This window comes from Tachyglossus aculeatus, chromosome 4 (genome assembly GCF_015852505.1).
Source record: "Tachyglossus aculeatus isolate mTacAcu1 chromosome 4, mTacAcu1.pri, whole genome shotgun sequence".
NCBI classification, from domain to species: domain Eukaryota; kingdom Metazoa; phylum Chordata; class Mammalia; order Monotremata; family Tachyglossidae; genus Tachyglossus; species Tachyglossus aculeatus.
Genome location: NC_052069.1, coordinates 123,749,390 through 123,760,634, shown reverse-complemented (window position 1 = coordinate 123,760,634; position 11,245 = coordinate 123,749,390). Strand labels below are relative to the sequence as shown.

The 11,245-nt window shown below is 49.5% G+C and overlaps 1 long non-coding RNA gene across 1 annotated transcript; it reads right to left on the bottom strand.

The window, feature by feature from the left end:
• Window positions 1-3,696: 3,696 nt before the first annotated feature.
• Window positions 3,697-9,449, bottom strand: LOC119927390. Its single transcript, XR_005450406.1, has 3 exons — window positions 9,311-9,449; window positions 6,791-6,913; window positions 3,697-3,977 (listed from the first exon to the last, which is right to left on the bottom strand). It is a non-coding gene; the product is annotated as an uncharacterized LOC119927390 (long non-coding RNA).
• Window positions 9,450-11,245: the final 1,796 nt, after the last annotated feature.

The window sequence follows — 11,245 nt, the reverse complement described above, 5'->3', positions numbered from 1 at the left end:
ATTATTATTATTGGGTTTGGATGGGATTGGGTTAGGGCTTGGAAGACTTCCGTGTTTAGAGAGAGCAGGGTCAGGGTGGAAAAGGCCAGAGGGGATTTTGGAACCGCAGTCATCTCAGCTCAAGAACCCAACTTTCTGAGCTATAGAGGGATAGAACAAAAGAGGGAAAAGGAGAGTGATGGGGAAGAGAGAGGCACAACAAAAGCAAGATAAGTGCTTGACTGGCACATGGGAACAAAGAGTAGAGAAACAGTTTGTGCTTAGATAGGCCCATGTTGAAGGTTACTGGAGTGATGCATATGATCTACATGGAGCTAAGGAAAGATTTCTTGGAATAAGTGAAATTTTAGAAGAATCCTGGAGGAAGTTAGAGGCTTGGGCAGGAGGGGAGAAGAGGAGGGAGGCAGGGCAGGTAATTGGTTTTCTAAGACTCTCCCGTAACCTCAGTGTACCCAGGAGACAGTATTCCAGGGAGGAAGCGTTTTGGCTGCATGCTTTTTGGGGAGTCTTTTGTTTTTTTTTTTTGGTCTGATTTGAGTGCTGAAAATGCCCTGTCATTTGCAGTACTCGGCCTTCCAGAGAGTATGGAGCTCTTTAGGAATAGATCACAAATGCGGTATTCAGTTATTTGCTGTTCATTGATATTTGCTATGATTGTATTTGCCTTGGCTTTCCCGGTGAGGAAAGGAGAAATGACTGAGATCATTCCCATTTTGCAGAGGGAGAAACAGAGACCACAAGAGGTGAGTGATTTGTCCCAGTTGCACAACACATCAGAGGAAGTTCAGGACACTCATATGTGGCCACTGACCTCAGAGCACCACCACACTGTCTTCCAGCACGGGGCCAGGTGGCTCGGCCCGGCCTAGACCCCCAAGCATCTAGCTGTGGACTGGGAGGCCGATTTACATCCTCTACTGTTTATACACTTATTTAGCCATGTATCCATCTGATCCACCTTTCCAGTCCCTGCTTCCTCTCATCTGCAAATTATTTTGTGTCTCCCTGTGAGATTGTAACTAACCCTGTGGATTAGAACTCAGGTCCTCTGACTCCCGGGCTTGTGCTGCTTCCCTAGTGATATTGATTAACTGAATGTTGCTGCAGGGTTGGGATATACCCGCAGGAAGCAGTGGGCCCTAGGTTAGATTTTTCAAGGGACCAGGAGAGGCATTCAGCCCTTAAATGGATTCCTGGAGGTGTTTCAGGAAGCTTATCTTTAAACTGGAACAGTCTCACCTGCCTGAGATGGCTTTGTTTTGACCTGAGCCAAGGGAACAGACTGGATGAGCTCCTAAGGTCCTGTCCAGTTTTAGCATTTGAAGATCAGTTCCTCAAACAGTTGTCCAAGGAAAAACAGCATTACCTAGTGGATAGAGCACAGCGTTGGGGGTCTGAAGGATATGGGTTCTAATTCCACCTCTGCCATTTGCCTGCTGTGTGACCTTGGACAAGTCACTTCACTTCTTGTGCCTCAGTTACTTCATCTGTAAAATGGGGATTAAGGCTGTGAGACCCATGTGAAACGTGGACTGTGTCCAACCTAATTAGCTCATATCTTCCCCAGCACTTAGTACAGGGCTTGGCACATAGCAAGTGCTAATAAACACCATTCAAAAAATCATCTGAGGGTGATCTGGACAGCCAGACAGGGGCGGCAGCTCTGGTAGCTGGCCCTGGGGCAGACTGTCCCAACTGGTTTCCCTGGGGTTTGGGCGAGGGGAAGAGGATACTTTTTCCTCTCTGGTGAGTGTGCTCTGATCTCTACCAATCCTGATGCTGACAAACAACAGAAGCAACATGGCTGGAAATGTGCCTGAGGGGCAGATCTAAGAACACTCGCTACACAGCTCTCCTTGTCTTCCCTTCCTAATCTCTGCCTCTGTGGTCCTCAACTTTCTGGATGATAATACTACTAATAATATTAGTAATTCCTCTGTCTCCTATCCCATAACTGTATAGGTCCCTCAGGGTTCAGTTCTGGGTCCCTTTTTTATTTTTCATCTACATCCACTTCCTTGGGAAGTCATTCGCTCCCACTTCTTCAACTACCATCTCTATGCAGATGAATCCCAAATCTACATCTCCAGCCCTTGACAAATCAGATTGTATGGTTGATTAATAGCAATAATTGTGCTATCTGATAATTACTATGTGCTATGCACTGTACCAAGTGCTGGGGTAGATACAAGATAAGCAGCTTATGCACAGAGTCCCCAATGACATGGGAATCAGGTTAAGTAGGAGGGACAGCAGGTATTGAATCCCCATTTTAGATTAGAACTCAGGTCATCTGACTTCCAGGTCCTCTTTTCACTGGGCTTCTAGACCATGCTGGTTGGTCTACCTTTTCATCTGTCCCTCCTTTTGAACTCTCTAGCCCTCATTTAGTCTACTTTTCCTCTGCCATATGGTTTTTCTTTCCCTCTTTCTTTTCCCCTTTCATTTTTTGACCCTTTCAGCTCTTTCCTCTGTTCATTTTTCCTTTCTTCATTCATTCAGTCGTATTTATTGAGCGCTTAGTGTGTGAAGAGCACTGTACTAAGCACTTGGGAAGTTGGCAACATATAGAGACGGTCCCTACCCAACAATGGGCTCACAGTCTAGCAGGGGGAGACAGACAACAAAACAAAATGTGTGGACAGGTGTCAAGTCATCAGAATAGTGATAAAGCTAGATGCACATCATTAGCAATAAATGGAATAGTAAATATGGACAAGTAAAATAAAGTAATAAATCTGTACAAAAATACATCCAGGTGTTGTGGGGAGGGGAAGGAGGTAGGGTTGGGGGGGTGGGGAGGAGGAGAGGAAAAAGGGGGTTCAGTCTGGGAAGGCGCCTCCTGGAGGAGTTGACCTCTCAGTAGGGCTTTGAAGGGAGGAAGAGAGCTAGTTTATCTTTCTATCCTTCTCTCATTGCCTTCTTGGTCTTCCCCTCTTCCTGCTCATTTTACTTCTTTAAATTTCCTCTTTCCCCTTTCCTGCCTTCTTCTCCCTACTTTCACCTCTCTCCCTGGTGTTTTCTCATCCTCTGGCATTACCTGGACTGTTTCTTGCCCAGACAGCACCCCCACATCACCTCTCTCTCCTGCCCTGGGCGTCATGGCTCCATTTATGCTGTTGCAAAGGGTGCTGGGGTTGGAGAGGCAACAGGGAGACGGGAAGGCCTGGTTCAGGTTTTCCCTGACCTCCCCAACAGCCTCTGCCACCTTTCCCGGGGAAGGAAGGCATGGAAAGTCGTTTTCCCAACTTTCTAGTGGAAAAGGGGAATCTCCTGGACCTCACAGGCCCACCCTGATCACCCATGAAGATTAGAACATCCCAGTCTGGGAGGTGAGGAAAAAAAGTTCTCCAACCCAGAGCTGTAATTCACTGTTGGCTAAGGACCCGGACCTTGGCAGGGCAGCAGAAGAGATGGGGAATCCAGGGTTGGAACAGGAATTCTCTTTTCATGCTGCCCCCCTTTCCCCCGTGTCATGTCTGGATGAATACTGAACCAGTGAGGGTGGGCTGTGGCAGACCATCTGCCCCATTCCTGTTACTGGAACTGAACTGGACCAGACTGGCCCAGTTCCTAGAAGCCCATCCACCCACCAACAACCATCACCCCCCAGTGTAGAATGATCCCCTGTTTGGACAGTGCTAGACACCCCAACCCTCAATGGCGAGAGAGAACCCATTGATTACACAAGCATGGTCTCATGGAGTTAAGCTTTAATGTGTCCCGGGGAGGCTTTTCCGAAGTTTCATGTCTCCTGCTGTGACCCAGGAAGGACTCAGACCCTATTCATCTCCCGCAAAGGAGTTTATGAATCGGTCTTCATTACCCTGGGCTTGACACAATCCTTGGTCTCCCGGGGAGAATCTCTGGCAGCAGCACCTTCTGCTACTGTCAGGTTCCCATGCGGTTCGGAGTGCAGGCTCTCGGGGGCTGCTGCAGGCTGGGGCTTATGGGCCTGGCCGGGCATGCATTTGCTCCTGAAAACATTGGACAAAACACAGACAGAGGTCAGAAGACTAGGCCGCTGAGTTGGAAACAACTGTTGCAGGTTCTGAATGGCTAATGCCGCCGGCAAATCTTCAATGTCCAGAGCCTTGGCACACCCACTGGCATTGCACTGTCCTCACAACGTCCCTCTGGGTGCAGGGACGGGTGGGGATTATCATTGCTCCCCATGAGGAAAGTGATGCCAGAGAGGTGACTTGTGTTATGTTGCCCAGCCAATCAGTGGTAGAGTTGAGACTGGAATCCCGGTCTCCTGCTTTAGGCTTTCCTGGGGAGCAGATCACTGTGGGTTAAGTACACTAAATGAGCTGGATCATGGGAACCTGCAAACCCCTCACTGAGCAAAGTAGGGGGACGAAGTGGGGGGGTCTACGGAGAGAGAGAGCTCTGGTCTTCTAAATTCTAATTTCAATTCTGCCCTGGATTATTATGCTGACTGCAGAAGTCACTTAACCAATCTATGCCTCAGGTCCCCAATCTGTACAATGGGGATAAGGTCTGCCTGTTCCTCGCAGAGAATGAGTTAATAAATGTGAAAGGACTGCCCTTTCAGGAGTGTTCGCCCTCCTACTTAACTATCAGTCTCATGTGGGATAAGGACTGTGTCCCACGTAATTAGTTTGTATCTACCCCAGCACCTAGTATAGTGCTTGACATACTTTAAGCACTTATTAAAAAAAAAACCTCTTGGGACACAAAGCATCATGATTGTCCCTGCAGTCAGCATTATGGACAAGGAAGATCTAGATCCTATATGTTTTCTTCCCTCACTGTTTCCAACTCCCCTGGGCAATACTTTACTGTCTCCCCCATACTCTGCTCTTGAGGGGCCAGTGTGGTCCTTGCTCTGGGAAGGCTGGTTCAGCTGACACTGGGGTGAGACCTGAGGTGGCGGTAATTTCACCATCAGGAAGAGCACTCTTGCTGACAATGGTGTCACTGCCTCCAGGATCGGCTCTGGCTCCAGGACCGGTGGTAAGCGAGGGTCAGGGACGGTGGGTGGTGGGCAACAGCAGCGGACATTGTGGAGCCAGGAGGTGGTACTGGCTCAGAGCAGGAAGGTGTTTCCCTCAGCAGCCTGTTTTGGCCCACACCTGGACTGGGGGGTCTACTTGCTGAGGGGAGAGAGGGGTCAGGGGTGGAGCTGCTGTCAGAGCTGGTGGAGCCTTGGGTCACCTGGGTGTCATTAATGAAAGGGAAGGTTGGGGATCCTGAACCTCAACTCTGATCTGCTCACTCCAACCCTGGCCACCAGACACTCTGGTCTGCTACCTCCATCACGTGTCCTGCTAGGAGCTGTGAGTCACCCAAGCCATAAAGCCTCACCATCAAGGACAGGGTGTGGGAGCAGTCAGGATGGAGCAATGAGCGGCAGCTTCCAGACTCACTTGTGAGCTTAGAGGAGAAACGGCAGGGGCAGACCTGGAATGAGAGTCCTGATCTCCTGACTTGTCCTTTCTCAAGAACTAGAGCACCATGGGTTAAATACATTACTCGAGCCGGCTCATGGAAAACTGTAAACAGTGGAGATTGGCTAGCATGACGAAAGACCTAGAATTACAGACACCTTGGGAATAAAAGCCACTCTGAACATCACATGGGCAATCTGCAGAGTCATTCTGACTTGCAGACTTCAAACAGCTGATAAAAATAGTGATCACCACCCCGGAAACACAACTGTTGGCTTCAAATGGGGGTAGAGGGGTGCACTTTGGTAGCTCAAGGGAGGCTGAATCAAAGCCTCCAAGGATTAACAGGATCCTTAGAAGGCTCCGGGGAAACTGAGCTAGATAGCTCATGGGACAGTCAGGGTTGGAGAGGAGGGAATTAGTGGGATGGATGGTCCATGCTGAGTCACTGGAGGGAGAGCCAGGAATGGACAGAGTTACGCAGATGGATTGGTCCATGCTGGGCCATTTTGGGGAGAGTCAGAGATGGAGAGGGGAGAGTCAGGGGGATGGATGGTCCATGCTGGGTCTCTGGTGGGGGGGAACAGAGGGAAGAGTCAGGGGTGTTGGATAATCCATCCCTAATCATAAGAATGGATATTCAGCAGGGAGAGTGTGTTATTACCCATCAGAGTATTAAGCCAGACAGTCTGTGATGCTGAACCAGCAATGGTGTTACTCACTGCCTTATACTCACATTGCCTGAAGGCCATAGCCCAGAGTCCTGTGTTGGTGCAAAATCTCTGTTCCAGCCCAGCCTGGCTGAGCCAAGCCCATGGGGCTGAGAGAGTCTGGGTCAGGGTGGAGCTTGGAGGTGGTCAGCCCTCTCTTCTGTCAGGGTCACCTGGTCTGGACAGTGTAGAATTATCTTGGGGGTTCCTGGTCTCAAAACAGCAACTGAACATGTGTGAAGGTGCCACAGGGTTGCAGCAGTAACATGGCTGTGGGGCTGCAGCCCATCAGCCATCTGGGATGATTAAATGGCCAGCCTGAACCAGGTCATTCATTCATTCAATTGTATTTATTGAACACTTACTATGTGCAGAACACTGTATTAAGCGCTTGGGAAGTACAAGTTTGCAACATATAGAGACGGTCCCTACCCAACAACGGGCTCACAGTCTAGAAGGAGACAGACAGACAACAAAACATGTGGACAGGTGTCAAGTCATCAGAACAAAAGTCCTCAAGTCGACAGGTGTTAAGTCGTCAGACCTGCAAACAGGTCTGTGTGCAGGGTGGGTTCTATCAATCCACAGGAGGACCCTAGTTGTTGAGGGAAACCACTTTGGGGGAAGATAAGGGAAGGGAGGATTTTGCCACCCTCTATTACATACCCCATTGCAGAGAGCATGGCTGCTGGACCTTTCCTGACACCGGGCAGGAGGCATTCATCTGAGGAGGCTCCTCTTCTCCCCCGCAGCAGAGACTTCGAATCCTCGCTGCCACATATTGGCAGGCTGCACAGAGAAGGAAAATTAGAAGGAAGAAAGCTCTGGTAGGCCCGATGGAATTATAAAGCTTCCTGCTAAGGGGACACAGTTGGGCAGGCTGGAGGGTGAGGTTCTTTGGATCTCTCTTCCGTATCCAAAACGCAAAGGTTACCAGGGGGAAGTCAGACCTGTGTGCATCTTGACTGACGTGTCCATGTTGGCACTCTGATGACAGGGGGAGGTGGGTGGGAGTAGCGTGAGGGTGTGTGTGGCCATGGGGGAGCCTGGGCTGCCCTGCATGGTTCAGGTAGGAGTATGGGCTTGGACTTAGAGATGTGGTGTGGGGATAGAAGTGGCTGGGGGGTGGGGGTTCTGCCCAGAGTCTGCCTTTCCCATTTAACACTTTTTCATCCCCACTCCCATCCCACGTTAGCACTGTGGAGCTGCCTGTGCATCCAAGATCCCCTGGCAGGCGCTATCAGAATCCCCAGAAAGGGAGGGGCTGCCTGTTTTGGCCCCAGTGATTGGAGGGAGATTGCCAAGGGAGCCCTTGCCTGTGGGGCTGAGCTGCGTCCTCCCCAGTTAATCAGCAGCACTTAGAGAACACCTCTGTGAGCCCGTTGTTGGGTAGGGACCATCTCTATATATTGCCAACTTGTACTTCCCAAGCGCTTAGTACAGTGCTCGGCACACAGTAAGCGCTCAGTAAATATGAGTGAATGAATGAATGTGGGCCAAGCACTGTACTGACACTTGGAAGGGTAAGACTGAATTAGTAGACTTGACTTTGTTGTCAAGTAGCTTACAATTAGTAGAGTGGAGGAGAGAGAGACACTAATATATATGGCAGGTTGGAGGAAGGAGGAGGTTAGGTACATCAGGGCTCAGGGCTTGCCAAGCTGAAACCTCTCTGACCCAGGGGGGAGCTCCCAGTGAAGTGGGGAAGCCTGATCTGCAGCACTTTGGGGTCTCAATGGTCCCTCTGCATGCTGCCCCCTCCCCTTTTCTCCTGCTGCTGATTTATTTCTGTGCTCTCTGGACATTTGTCCCAACCCCAACTCCACAGCACTTATGTACATATCTTTAAACTATCTATTATTAGTTATTTATTTGGGCTTGGGAGTCAGAGGTCGTGGGTTCTAATCCCGGCTCTGCCACTGATCAGCTGTGTGACCCTGGACAAGTCACTCAACTTCTCTGTGCCTGTTACCTCATCTGTAAAATGGGGATTAAGACTGTGAGCCCCATGTGGGACAACCTGATTACCTTGTATCTACCCCAGTGCCTGGAACAGTGCTTGACACATAGCACTTAACAAATACTATTATTATTATTATTATTACCAATATCTGTCTACCCCTCTAGACTGTAAGGTCGTTATGGGCAGGGAACATGTCCGCTAATTCTGTTGCACTGTACTCTCCCAAGCGCTTAATACAGTGCTCTGCACATAGGGCTAATAAATACCTCTGATTGAATTATCCCCCACCCCGTCCTACTCCTCTGGCAGGAGGCTTGCTTGGACCCTTAAAGAAGAAAGGGAAAAGGCACTGAAAAAGGGAAACAGCATTTTTTGGGGGTATTTGTTAAGCGCTTACTATGTGCCAGTAGATGCAAGTTAATCAGGTTGGATACAGTCCATGTCCCACATGGAGCTCACAGTCTTCTTTCCTCTCCTCTTCCTCCTCCTCCTCCCCTCCCCGTCGCCCCCCACCTCTCTCTACCCTCCCCCCTTCCCCTCCCCACAGCACTTGTATATATTTGTACATATTACTCTATTTTATTTGTACATATACTCTACTCTATTTTATTAATGATTCTGATGACTTGACATCTATCCACATGTTTTGTTTTGTTGCCTGTCTCCCCCTTCTAGACCGTGAGCCCGTTGTTGGGTAGGGACCGTCTCTATATGTTACCAACTTGTACTTCCCAAGCGCTTAGTACAGTGCTCTGCACACAGTAAGCGCTCAATAAATGAGAATGAATGAATGAACAGTCCCGGGTCACTCCGCCTCTGCCCACGGGGAGAAAGGTTTGGACGAGTTCGGGTGGGGAAGTGCCTACCAGCTGTAGATTACTTTCCCAAGCGATTAGTGCAGTGTTCGGCCCACCGTAGGCGCTGAATAAATATCAGAATTGACAGATTGATTTTTCATTCATTCGAACATATTTGTTGAGCGCTTACTGTGTGCAGAGCACTGCAATAAGCGCTTATCTTCAGGGGGGTGGACTGCCCCCAGGGATCAGGAAGGAGGCCCCAGCTGGAGAAGGGTCTGCTGGGGGTAGGCCGAGGAGGGGGCATGGGGGCAGTTTCACCCTCGCTACGATCCCCAGCCCAGGGATCTGAACCCGACGGGTTCGTTTGCCCCTCGGGCACCCCGCCTTCTGCGAGCGGACAGGCAGGCGGGCGCGCTCTCTTACCGCCGACAATCACTCAGACCATTTCTCCTCCTCCAACGGCTGCCCGCGGCCCTGGCACCGGACACCGCCCGAACGGACTGGGATCACAGCTCACTTCCTCGTTCCCGAACGAAGGCTCTCGGGTCCCTTGACGAACCGCTGGTCATCTGACGGTGAGAGGGCGTGGTCTGCACGGGGGCGGGATCTGCGCCGCGATGCCCTCCCCAATTGACAGATGAGGCAACGAAAAGTGAAATGATTTGCCCAGGGTCACACAGCACACAAACAGCGGAGCCGAGATTAAAACCCGAGAACCAGAGAAGCAGCGTGGCTCAGTGGAAAGGGCACGGGCTTGGGAGTCAGAGGTCATGGGTTCTAATCCAGGCTCCAACACTTGTCAGTTCTGTGATTTTGGGTAAGTCACTTAACTTCTCTGGGCCTCAGTTACCTCATCTGTAAAAGGGGGGTTAAGATTGTGAGCCCCACGTGGGACAATCTGATCACCTTGGATCCCCCCCTGCGCTTAGAACAGTGCTTGGTACATAGTTAGCACTTAACAAATGCCATCACTATTATCATTATTATAACCCAGGTCCTTCTGAGTCCCGGGCCCTTGCTCTGTCCGCTATACCGTGCCAGCTCCTCCACTTGCCTGGTGCGTGACTTTGGGCAAGTCAGTGAAAGGCACTGTGGCACTGTTTTCTTCATCTGTAAAATGAGGATAGGAGGAAAGGAGGAAATTAGGATAGTTGCTTCTCCCTCTTGGACTGTGAGCCTTAAGTGGGACAGGGACTGTCTCCATGTCATTAGCCTTATCTACACCAATGATTAGCATAACGCTTGGCACTTTGGAAATGCTTTAACAAATATCGTAGTTATTATTATTATTATTTCACCTTGCTGATCCCCAAAGTGGGCTCTGATCATCCTGGGGACAATTTGTACTTGACTGTGATCTTCACTGCTGGAGGATCACATATTATAACCATGCTATAATCACATAGTATAACTGCATAGTCAGTCTGTCACCAAATCCTATCAGTTCAACCTTCACTGCATCATTAAAATCCAGCCTTTCATCTCCATCTAAACTTTTATGTTGTTAGTCCAAGCACTTATCCTATCCCACGTTAATTAGTGCATCAGCCTCCATGGTGACCTCCCTGCCTCCTGTCTCTTTCCCTGAAGTCCATACTTCACTCTGTTGCCCAGACCATGTTTTTACAAAGCCATTCACCCCATGTTTCCCCACACCTCAAGAACCTTCAGTGGTCGCCCATCCACCTCTGCATCAAACAGAAACTTCTTATTCAGCGCTTAGAATAGTGTTCAGTGCTTGGAACTGTGTTTGGCACACAGTGAGCGCTTAACAAATACCATCATTATTATTACTCCTTTGAAAACACTCAATCACCTTGCCCATTCTTACCTTACCTCCCTGATTTCCTACCACAATCCACACTTTGCTCCTCTAACATCAACCTACTCACTGTACCTCAAACTCGTCTATCTCACAGCCAACCCCTCACCCTCATTGTGCCTCTGGCCTGGGATGCCCTCTCTCTTCGTATATGGCAGACAATTACTCTCTTCGCTTTCAAAGCTTTATTAAAAGCACATTTCCTCCAAGATGCCTTCCAAATAATCCATCAGCCACATATTTATTGACTGCTTACTGTGTTCAGGGCACTGTACAAGCGCTTGGGAGACTACAACACAAAAATAAAATGAACACATTCCCTGCCCATAGTGACTTCCTTGACTGAATCCTCATTTCCTCTTCTCCCACTCCCTTCTGTGTCACCCTTGCACTTGGATTTGCACACTTATTTGCCAAGCACAGCTAAGCGCTGGGATACTAACTAAAAGATACAGGTACAGTGAGTAGGTTGGCATTAGAGGAGTGAAGTGCGCCAGCTGGGTTGTAGTAGGAGAGTAAAAAGGTGAGGTAGTAGG